Source organism: Lissotriton vulgaris, chromosome 12 (assembly GCF_964263255.1).
Source record: "Lissotriton vulgaris chromosome 12, aLisVul1.2, whole genome shotgun sequence".
NCBI lineage: Eukaryota > Metazoa > Chordata > Amphibia > Caudata > Salamandridae > Lissotriton > Lissotriton vulgaris.
The window spans coordinates 794,021,414-794,033,499 of record NC_141700.1 but is presented as its reverse complement, the minus strand read 5'-3'; the positions used below and the strand labels follow the sequence as shown (position 1 = coordinate 794,033,499).

At 46.9% G+C, this 12,086-nt stretch overlaps 1 protein-coding gene across 1 annotated transcript in view; it reads right to left on the bottom strand.

The window, feature by feature from the left end:
* Positions 1-9,988, bottom strand: part of LOC147678739 (polyamine-transporting ATPase 13A3-like) — a 250,836-nt gene extending 240,848 nt beyond the window's left edge. Inside the window, exon 1 of the mRNA XM_086946198.1 lies at positions 9,555-9,988. The gene's annotated coding sequence lies outside the window, so the exon portion shown is untranslated. The remainder of the gene's footprint in view (positions 1-9,554) is intronic.
* Between the last annotated feature and the right edge of the window lie 2,098 nt (positions 9,989-12,086).

The following is a 12,086-nucleotide window of genomic DNA, read 5'->3' as shown; positions in this document are numbered from 1 at the left end:
AGCCAAGGACGCTTGAACAAGTGCAACTCTGGTGAAGCATGAGGCTAGGAACATGGGATTGAGTGACATGCCACCAAAGTGTAAGAATCAAGTGGCATGAATGAGTGACACTGGTGAAGCATGAGCCTAGGAACATGGGATTGAGTGACATGCCACCCAAGTGTAAGAATCAAGTGGCATGAATGAGTGACACTGGTGAAGCATGAGCCTAGGAACATGGGATTGAGTGACATGCCACCCAAGTGTAAGAATCAAGTGGCATGAATGAGTGACACTGGTGAAGCATGAGCCTAGGAACATGGGATTGAGTGACATGCCACCCAAGTGTAAGAATCAAGTGGCATGAATGAGTGACACTGGTGAAGCATGAGCCTAGGAACATGGGTTTGAGTGACATGCCACCCAAGTGTAAGAATCAAGTGGCATGAATGAGTGACACTCTGATGAAGCATGTGGCTAGGAACGTAGGATTAAGAGACTCCACTGCAGAATGAGGTCAGGGATGCAGGAATGAGTGACACTCCCCTAAACATGAGGCCATAAAAATATGGATGAGTGGGACTCATATGTATGAAATGTTGAAATCTTGGACACCAGCACGTCTGAATCTTTTTTTAAAACATATAACACCAAGGTTAAGCATGGATCTTGATATCCAACATTGCTCCGAACTGTCAATGTATAAACAATTCGCGGAAACAATTGTATTTAAGAAAACCCAACAGTATATCTTTTTTTAACTTAAATCACGGAGTCAGGCAAAGTATTATATTACTCCGTCTCGGGATACTGTCCCTGAAAGCATTTACTTTTAAGTGGTATCCAAAAGAAAAAGGGTCTAATCTCTGTAAAGGAGGGGTGCAAGACTTAGAACATGTATTATTTGTTTGCCCAAACGGGACTGTCGTAGATGCTAGAAATAGATTTTTAAAAACAATCGGAACAAATTGCAAAATTAACTGTTCAGAACTTGATTTCTCTCTGCAAGACTTCACCTAATGAATTCGTGTGTATTCATATGTATACATTTTTTAAATCATTTTTAAATTTGTATTAGAATGACAATTTTATTACTAATGTGTAATTTAAATCGTTAAATATTTGTTGTTCTCAGTTGAGAACTAAATCAAATAAACTTGAACTTGTATGAGGCAAGTCATGTGAAGGAGTGAGACTGCAAGATACATAAATGAGTTAGACCCCACTGAAATGTATGATGGAGGTTACATGGAAGCACTCAAGGCCAGTGAAATGGCTAAGAATACAATAAGGTGATGTCGTTATAAGGAGATTGCGCTGAAGTGTAAAGGCCAGTGACGCTAGAATGATGGAGACTCCAATTAAAAGTGCATGAGGGCATATATGTGGTAAAGAACATACAGATTAAATGCCATTATAAGAACACAGCAAACGGGCCTGAGACTTTAGACTTCATCAAATGTAGGCGGCCATCAACGTGGGAATAGGACACCGCTGAAGTATCAAGACTGAAAGGAGAAGGATGAGACTCTAGTGTGCGAAGGCCAGCAACGCGCGAGTGATTGGAACTGCATTCAAGTACATGATGGGGCCTGCATTGGATTGCATAAGCTCAGTTAGGAGGTAAAGACTATGGACAAAATGTGGTTTTAAGAACATGCCACTGAAACACATGTAGCCAGGAATGTGGAAGCGAGAGGGATTTCACTAAAACAGAAAGTGGGACTAAATTGAAGTATCTGACGACAACTGCACTGAGGTCAGTTATATGGTAAAGTACATCCCGATATGATGTGGTTTTATGGACAAGGCAATGAAACACATAAGGCAAGTGGGAATGAGAGCGGCAGCATTGAAACGGTCTGGGTCGGTCATCTGGTCGATACCGAAGCACCACTGAAGCACCACTGAAGCGTGCATAGCCACCAAAGTTCCTGCTCCACATGGATGTCTGAGATGAGGAAGTGCCTCAGTCGCTGTGTCAGTCTTCAGACTGCAGCTATGACGCAATGGCCTACGCATGCATGTGACTCGCAGGCTGCTGATGCTTCTCTGAGCCTCTAAATAGAATTTAGCAGACAGTCCAAGAGGAAGATCTGTGCGTCTTCCACATGATCCAAGGTACACACACAGCGATTTGAAAAACAGGATCTATGGGTGACAAATTAGATCACATTGCAAATCAGCCCTATCTATAGTAGTCAGATGCTCCAGATAGCAGGGCAGCAACCTATATACAGAAGTGTTTTCACAGTGACCAGGGCTGCAGTGGGCGGAATCCAAGGAGACTTCCTCCACCCAGAGCAGTCAGATCTCGGGCCCACGCCCAGAATCCAAGATGCATAATTCAGAGTTCGTATCCGCAGACCATCCACAGAGGCAAGGATGTCTAGTTCATTCCCAAAACAAAAACTCAACAAGCTTGCAGCATCGGGACAGTTTAAGAACTCAACTTTGCAAACTGCTTCTATGCATCACACCAAGAAACAGTCACTGTCTATAACACCCTCGCGAAGGCTTTGTGAAAACTTCAACACTCAATCTCTGCCACGGTCTACGACACCTCAAAATCACTATGAAGACGAACACCAACCCTGCCATATCTCATCTTTAAACAAATTGAACAGCACCATGAAAGACATATTGGCACAAATGGCTCAGAGAGCATCTTAACCCGACTTGTGTTTGTTAAAGTGTCATACTCCTCAAGGAGAGTTTGTCCAATCCCAGGATAGCAGAATTTAGCCTGCAATCACCTCCTACTGGAAACTTCTGCCACCCAATCAGGCATTCATGATAATGTGAGCTACAGCCCCAATAATGACAGCGGATGTGACCAAAGCACCAATAAGCACATGGGAGTAGTAACAGCCATATACTGAAATAGGAGTGGGGGCTATGAACGAAATGCTACATTTGTCAATCATTGTAAAAGTCTGCAACCTCTCACCATATTTTCTGAAAACATTTAGCATGCTAACATATGACTGGGATAACTGTGTTCTAGTTGCCAAACACAGCATGCCAAGCTGCATGTTTTACTGCTTCAGCATTTAGCAAACAGATCTTTACCCAATTAATTGAGATGCATACAAGCCAAAATCCTATTCACAATGTATTACCCACGAAGCACAGTTCTTACTTTCTTGCTGCCATTTAACATTCCAATCACTCAGAGCTCCCAAATGTTTATCCCCTTGGACATATCTAACTGTACTGCATTACTCTATTCCCGACATCACTTGTAAATACCAATTCAGCCGCACCCCCATTTACCGATCTCTGTAAAATGGTAATCTTCAAACCTTGGAATAGTACAACCTCTCAAAAGACGCCTGCATGTATACCCAACCTTCATCATACTCTTCTATTTTCTCTGAATTCCACAATATTTGATCATTTTGTCAAATGTTTCCTATTCCTCCATCTTAACTTCAATTGCCCTGCATAGAATCCTTTCGTGCAGCAGACGCATTTTTACGTTCTACTTATCCCTCAATATTTCTTACATTCATCCCAGAGTCCCATTCCCTGGCTAGATTAGCACCTCTGCCCCATATTAATGCAGAGGCCCCTAATTCCACACCTAGCCCTCTAAAATAACTATTTAAATAACCATACAATCCTACTCTTTAGTTACTGTCTTTCCACCACATGCACGTGATCCCTACCAGATACCTAGCCTAACTCTTTATCCTATAGCTCCGCTAGTGACCCCCTCCGTCGCACACAGCTTGTCTAGAGATTCACTTCCATACAACCATCATTTCTCCATAATCAGCACTCTCTATGAATAAACCAAGACCCCAAATTAGGCCTCATACCATGTCCACTCATGTTCCTTCCTTGTCTACAAGAAGCCCTAACTCTTAATTTCCGCCCTCCACCACATACCTTCACTCTGCCTGATACTGCCTTTGTCTCTTCCAATATTCACTCACCTCTGCTTAAAAATACCCCTAAATAGCGTGGCACACACGCTATCCTCAACTGATCCACTTTCTTACTTTTACCAGTTCCTTTCCAGACACCTTTAAACAATCTTACAACTCAACTTATTGTCTGTTGAAGTTTGAGGACAAAGTCTTCATTCAAGAATCTGGAGCCACTCAGGTAGGAGGTAAATTATTTATTCTGTGTTAGCCCTTAATTTACAACAGCAGCAGGAAGATTATGTCAGAACTCCATCCTCTCCCCATCTGTAACTCTATCCTAGCTTCCACTCAACACCACAAAGTAACATTGTATTACATCATTCACTCATCATTCGAGCCACCAACTTAGACATACAGAGATACTGAACACTATATATACACATACACCCACACATACATAATACACACAAAACATAAATTACAGGGACAGTCATTCATAATCACTCAGTCTCCACATGTTTACCTTATACATTCACCCAAAAATAACCTGCTAAACTCTAGTGCCTATACAGATGCACAAAGACAACAGCAGTTACAGATACTCTGCAACGGGCCAAAGCATACGGCTCCCCACATCTCAGTTCAAAGAAACACAGAAACTAGACTACCACTACACAAGAATCCAAGACGCGCAAGTCTTGCAACCCCCTCGGAACATGAGGCGCTACCACCAGAATGTCTGCAGGCTCACAATGACACCTCACAACATATATGCATGCAGAACATATAGTCAAGCAACGGCCAGGGTGCGGAGCCCACAGGCTTACTTCATTAAAGAGCTTCCTGGTCACCCCTAAGTCTACACATTTAAGGCACAATCAAACCACAAAAGTACAGTTTAGCCATATATCATCTTAACTGAAATTTCCCTTGATCCTGCTCCAACACAACTACAATCATACACAATCTCCCCAGACATCTACCCCAGTCTAGTAAACTGCACAGCAGAACAAACTCTCACACCGTCTCCATCTACCACAAGCAATACATACACCCCCACAAGTCAACACACACACACAAAAGTGCAGCACTGCTCTCCTGCATGCCCCACGCGCAGTCATACTAGCTGGCTAAATCAATATAATTTTGTGCAAGATGGAAAAAAGCACTAAAACTGCACCTATTACCATGCCCTCTGGAAACTGAACCAGAAAAGATAGGAACGTCTTCCGAACACAATGATGATGATAACCTCCCATAGACGCACACTGGAAAACTACAGACAACACAACAGTCAAACACCAGAGCAGTCGGCAATACAATCATTGACATCAGGCCATGTAAGCAGGTAAAGAAGTACTCTTCTACAACACACTAGACCTACATCCATGATTGACTCTACCCATTTGTACAGAAAGAAGACCGATTCCAGAGGTCACTCAGGCGAAACGCGTGTCTTTCACCCACAACACACATGATTTTACAGTTAACTACATTTTGCATGGTGTAATTGACCTTGCAACCACTTGCGGCATGGTACTTCTCTCCTCCGACATCACACCCATGCAGTTCTCCTCCATGCAACTTCTCACAGAATACTACTCTTCCCAAATTTAGCACACCAGAGTACTCCCCCATGTACCTTCTCACAACAAGGTGCCACTCTTTCCCAACTAGCACACTATGGAGCACTCCCCCAAAAGAGTACTTATACTTCGCACCAACACACACACCAAGTACACTACATTTAAATCTTTTGCAATGGGGTACTACTCTTCCCCACACTAGTGACATTTGGACATGGACCCCCAGCACATATCTAATCAACACCACACAGATAGGCACAGCACTCCCTTGGCCAAATTGCTAAGCAGACCTCACACAGAGACAAGTAAAATTATCACACTTTATAAGTGGACAATTTTAAATTTCCAACCTGTCTTGCATGAGCATTCAGCACCCCACAAACATTAGTATAAACTACAACTCCGAAACAGGAGCCAACTTACACAAAAAACATACTAACCCAACACAGCTTTACTATAAGGCACGTGTCAGTGCGCAAGAACTTAATGAACTGCACAGTTAGGAAACAAGCCACATTTCTAAACAAAAGCACATAGAACAATATGAACTTCGTGAATGCCAAGTAACACCGCTAACTAATTAAATTAATGTCATATTTTAACATTGCTTAGGAACAAATGCCAGCAAATTTGTTTCCACTGCTTCAGGACACATTATTTCCTCGAACACAGTCTCATGTCAATCGTCAATATCTTTGGAGAAAGTTTTGTTTGTTCTAAATGAACCAGGATGTCCTGGGGATCTTTCTTCAATTTCTCAAGACCTTTCTAATCATACACCAGTTTCCTACTCTCCTTCATGGTGTTCAAGTTGACATAACCAGCGCCCACAGGCTGGCACCTAGATCTGAATCCGAGACAAAAGTGCGGTTCTCTTGCATGCAAGTTGCGTTGCTATGCCCCCCAAACACCACACACTCTTCTTCCAACACCATCTGACTGGCACCAGACAGGAAAGTCCCATTTACCTGTCGCTGCATACTGTCACTCTACTTCTGTCCTCCGCTTTGACCGTGGGGCTGGCAGGGACTGCGTCATCTCCTCTGGTCACTCTGCATTGGGCACCATAAAATATGTGGAATACCTTTAGCCTGCACTTGAGACCACACGCTGTGCTCTGCAAACTCACTCAGGCCTCATGTGCTCACTAGGATTCTAGTTCGTCACATGGGCCAAGTCCCTCCAGCAGACAGAGCTTGTGCCCCTGGCAGATCAGGGACCTGTTTGTTAGAGACACATGGACCCAGCACATGTGATACTTGGATTCAAAAGAAGTAATGTGCAACCATCGCAAACCATGAACACCAGCAGGGCCCCATCCCTCCAAAGGGATGGAGTATCCTTTGCCACAGTCACCTTAAATGACGAATCATATTGCGCAGTCACCAGCCATTCTACTTAAGTCACTGTTTAATCTTCATGAGTCATTCCAGAGTTAAGCTTACAGTAAAGGGTAATTACTGCCTCTTCCCGCTGTTACTACAGCATCGTTCTTATAAAACTGTCTCCATAACAGTACTCATCACCTCGGTGTGTACCTCCCCGCAGCCCTCTCTCCCCCCTCACTGGACTCCTCCTGCCCGGCAGCCTGAGGTGACCCCACTTGCTAGTGGTTGTGAGAAAGGCTGGGCATAAACTAGTTCCCCATGGTCCAAGGCTCTCTTCTTTCTTATGACAGGTCTCCTCGCTTGCTAGACAGTCACCCACCGGCGAGTCGGCGACCATGGAACAGCTGCATTTTCATGAGGGCCTTAGCAAAATGTTGGAGTTAACACAAGAGTCTGGAGCCGCTAGTACACCCTTCATTCTCGCGCACACTCCTCATTCACACACACACACACCCCTCATTCACACACACATACCCTCATTCACACACACACATACCCTCATTCACACACACACATACCCTCATTCACACACACATACCCTCATTCACACACACACCCTCATTCACACACACACCCTCATTCACACACACACCCTCATTCACACACACACACACACCCTCATTCACACACACACACACACCCTCATTCACACACACACACACACCCTCATTCACACACACACACACACCCTCAATCACACACACACCCTCATTCACACACACACCCTCATTCACACACACACACCCTCATTCACACACACACCCTCATTCACACACACACACACCCTCATTCACACACACACCCTCCCTCATTCACACACACACCCTCCCTCATTCACACACACACCCTCAATCACACACACACACACCCTCAATCACACACACACACACCCTCAATCACACACACACACACCCTCAATCACACACACGCACTCATTCACACACACGCACTCATTCACACACACGCACTCATTCACACACACGCACTCATTCACACACACCCTCATTCACACACACACCCTCATTCACACACACACCCTCATTCACACACACACCCTCATTCACACACACACCCTCATTCACACACACACCCTCATTCACACACACACCCTCGTTCACACACACACCCTCGTTCACACACACACCCTCGTTCACACACACACCCTCGTTCACACACACACCCTCGTTCACACACACACCCTCGTTCACACACACACCCTCGTTCACACACACACCCTCGTTCACACACACACCCTCGTTCACACACACACCCTCGTTCACACACACACCCTCGTTCACACACACACCCTCGTTCACACACACACCCTCGTTCACACACACACCCCTCGTTCACACACACACCCCTCGTTCACACACACACCCTCATTCACACACACACCCTCATTCACACACACACACTCATTCACACACACCCCTCATTCACACACACGCACTCATTCACACACACCCTCATTCACACACACACCCTCATTCACACACACACCCTCATTCACACACACACCCTCATTCACACACACACACCCTCATTCACACATACACCCTCATTCACACACACACACACACCCTCAATCACACACACACCCTCAATCACACACACACCCTCAATCACACACACACACACCCTCAATCACACACACACACACCCTCATTCACACACACCCCTCGTTCACACACACACCCCTCGTTCACACACACACCCCTCGTTCACACACACACTCCTCGTTCACACACACACTCCTCGTTCACACACACTCCTCGTTCACACACACTCCTCGTTCACACACACTCCTCGTTCACACACACTCCTCGTTCACACACACTCCTCGTTCACACACACTCCTCGTTCACACACACTCCTCGTTCACACACACTCCTCGTTCACACACACTCCTCGTTCACACACACTCCTCGTTCACACACACTCCTCGTTCACACACACTCCTCGTTCACACACACTCCTCGTTCACACACACTCCTCGTTCACACACACTCCTCATTCACTCTCAGGATTCCAGACACCAACTCAGACACAAAGTATGGGGCCCACGGATACTACATATTTGTCTTAAAACAAAAGGGTCCCGTTGTTGCAGTGAGAGTTCTTATTCCTGTCTGATTAAACATCACACCTCACAACTGCACCCCGCTCATGCAGGATACTGGGCATACATAATATATATGTTCAATAAATTCTTTCAAATGAGGGGGTCCCAACTGTCTGCAAATATAAAAAAAATGATATATAAAATAAAATCCTATTTGTTCATCCCTCTCTCTTACATCCCTGTCCCAGCCTCCCCCTAACCTTCCACCCCCGCCCTCCTGCCATAGATGCCACCTCCCTCCCTGCCACCCAGCTCTCGCATGGATCCTCTTTGGATCCCCCCCCCCCCCAACGGCCATCATGTGTCACACCGGCCCCTTGGAATAACCCCCATACCCCCCCCCCCCCCCAAAAATCCTATTTGTTCATCCCTCTCTCTTACATCCCTGTCCCAGCCTCCCCCTAACCTTCCACCCCCGCCCTCCTGCCATAGATGCCACCTCCCTCCCTGCCACCCAGCTCTCGCATGGATCCTCTTTGGATCCCCCCCCCCCCAACGGCCATCATGTGTCACACCGGCCCCTTGGAATAACCCCCATACCCCCCCCCCCCCCTTGACATCACCCGTCAACACTGGCTGGGGGGCCCTCCCCGTGTCTCACCCAGTCTTGGATCCACATCACATCTCCCTGTGGGCTCCGCCTGTCCGTGTGCCGGGGGGGCTGCTCTGTCCGGCTGCCGGGGGGGCCTCCTGATGCTCGCGAGCGCCTGCAGCCAGCGGTGCGAGCGGCGCGGCGCGGCGCGCGGGCTGTCCGGGGCTGACTGACAGCTGCAGGGCTCCTCCGCCGCTGCGCGCAGCCCGACGCTCCCGCCTCCTCTCAACCGGAAGTGGCACAAGATACCCCGCAGGTCAAACTGGGTTTGGTAGTCTCCTCTGAAACCTCTGCCCGCAGCCGGAGTCCCTCAGCATCCTGAGATGACGTCAATCGAGCTGCATGTCGGGATTTGATGTTTGTTTAACTCTGGATCGTTGCTTAATTCACAATCCCGCTGCGCGAGCGATGTTTGGAGCAGGGGGACAGCCACGGGGATGGTCAGGCAAGACGTCTTTGCTTTAATGTGTTATGTGAACTGAGATGGGCGTGTGCCAGAACAGGTGTACCCATCTGCCCGAAGGCATGCTGGGTAATGTAGTCTCTGTCTTCTGCGGTCCTTCTCGTCCTATGGTTTATGCGGAGGGGGTGTACAGGACGTCATCGCCAGCGGACCAATCGCAGCGTAGCATCGCCAACGACCTTTTATGGGGCACGGCGCGAGAGCCGCTGGGGCCGCCGTGACTGTGCCCGACCGACCACACTCCGCCATCTTGAAGTGTGGGGGCACCTGGCAGCCATTTGGAGCCTGCCTGCCTCAGGTGCCACAGGGAAGGCCGTGCTCTGGAGGGGCCTCATCCTGGAGGACGGCTGCCTGCCATACTTCTCATTCATCCGGATCTCGAGGGTGGCTGATGTGGCCCGTGGTCTGGCTCGCAGGCAAACGTCTCCACGAGGCAGCAGGTGACACCACATCCTGCAGCGCTGTCAACAACGGCCCGATGGCGGGCAGCGCTTCAAAGGAGAAGCTGTGTGCAGCTCGCTTCCACCCCAGGAATTGTTACCCATTGTGGTGTAACAGCGGGAGACTTCCGATTTCTGAAGCCAAAAAGAACTTTATTTTAGGTGTATCTAACCAGACATTGACTCTGCGTCAATAGAAGTTAACAGGGTAATACAGTCTTCTGATTATTTTATTATTTTAAATCTTCCTCTTCTAAACTGTTGGCATGTATGTGTTAAAACTGAAGTGGAATCGAGAGCTACCTTTTTGTTTTAAGGCATGGTATGAACCAGGCGCGCAACACCCATTGGACTTAAAGGGCTTCAGCCGCCCGTCTTGTGTGGCAGCCTGGGACCAGACAGCTTCCTGGGCACACACACAGCCGCACCCGAGCACTTCACATGTCCTTTAAAGACCATTTGCATGTTAATGAGGCTTTTGTGTGTTTCACCCCTTCTAAGAGCCCCTGCAGCTCCACTCTGCCTATTGCTTAAAGTTTCAGCACCACCCCCCCCCCCCGAAATTTTTTCTTAGCCCCCCCCCCCGAAATATGGCTCTAGTTGCGCCTCTGGTATGAACTTACTGGATGGTCATGTCTGCCTCCAACAAGGAGGCAAAGGGACATGCACCCCTTGCCTATGGTCAGACCCAGAATGGCCTTGACTCAGAACAGTGGATGAGCTTTTCAGTTGGAGAATTTACCATCTGGAAAATCCTGCCAGCCCAGGTACCTACCAATAACATCGCCACACAGAGTAATTTTACACCTCTTTGTTCCACTGTGTGTAAGTCAGAACTCGACATTCTAAAATTGCCTTTAACTCATCCTTCCAATGCTTACATCACAAGTCTGCTGTGTACAGTGGGAACAAAAAGTGTTCCAGAGTTCTTTTATTTACAAAACACTACACCTTCTGCTTTGTTAAATAAAAAGTTCCCACTTCTTCTAAATAAATATACAAATAAATACCTGAATTATTACATAGATATACAGGCAATTCTTCTTCATTTAAGCGTTGTGGTATCTGAATCACACGTCCTCATCAGGTTACTGGAAGCCAGGATCTGGCAGTCGGAGTGTATGTGATCTGCACAGGTGAGGTGGAATCATCAGCACACACAAAGTCATCAACAGTCTGTCTGGACCCAGTCTCCACATTGACATCAATGTTTAGTGAGTGATGGGCTACGTATTGAAAATGAGAGGAATCTCTTGTAAGCGACTCCCAAGACACTTGGCAGTCACCATGTGTCCTTCGGTGTTAGAGATAGAAATGGGCTCAGCCTCAAAAGGAGCATCAGTCTTTCTTTTTCTGTGTTGTCTGTTAAGCACCCAATCTCCTCTTCTAAATGTGACATCATTTACATGACGTCATCTGACAGCATATATTTTCATCTTCTCTTTGGGATCATAGTCCCTAGTATGAATGTCTCCCCCATTTTTGAATCTGAGGTTGGTCCATTGGGGCAGTATGGTCGTCATGACTCTTCAAAACATTAGAGTTGCAGGGTACGCTCGAAGAGTAGTGTTCCAAACAGTTTTGAGGTTGAGCTTCTCCAGTGCAGCACTCTGAACAGCTTTCTTAAGAGTACTCATG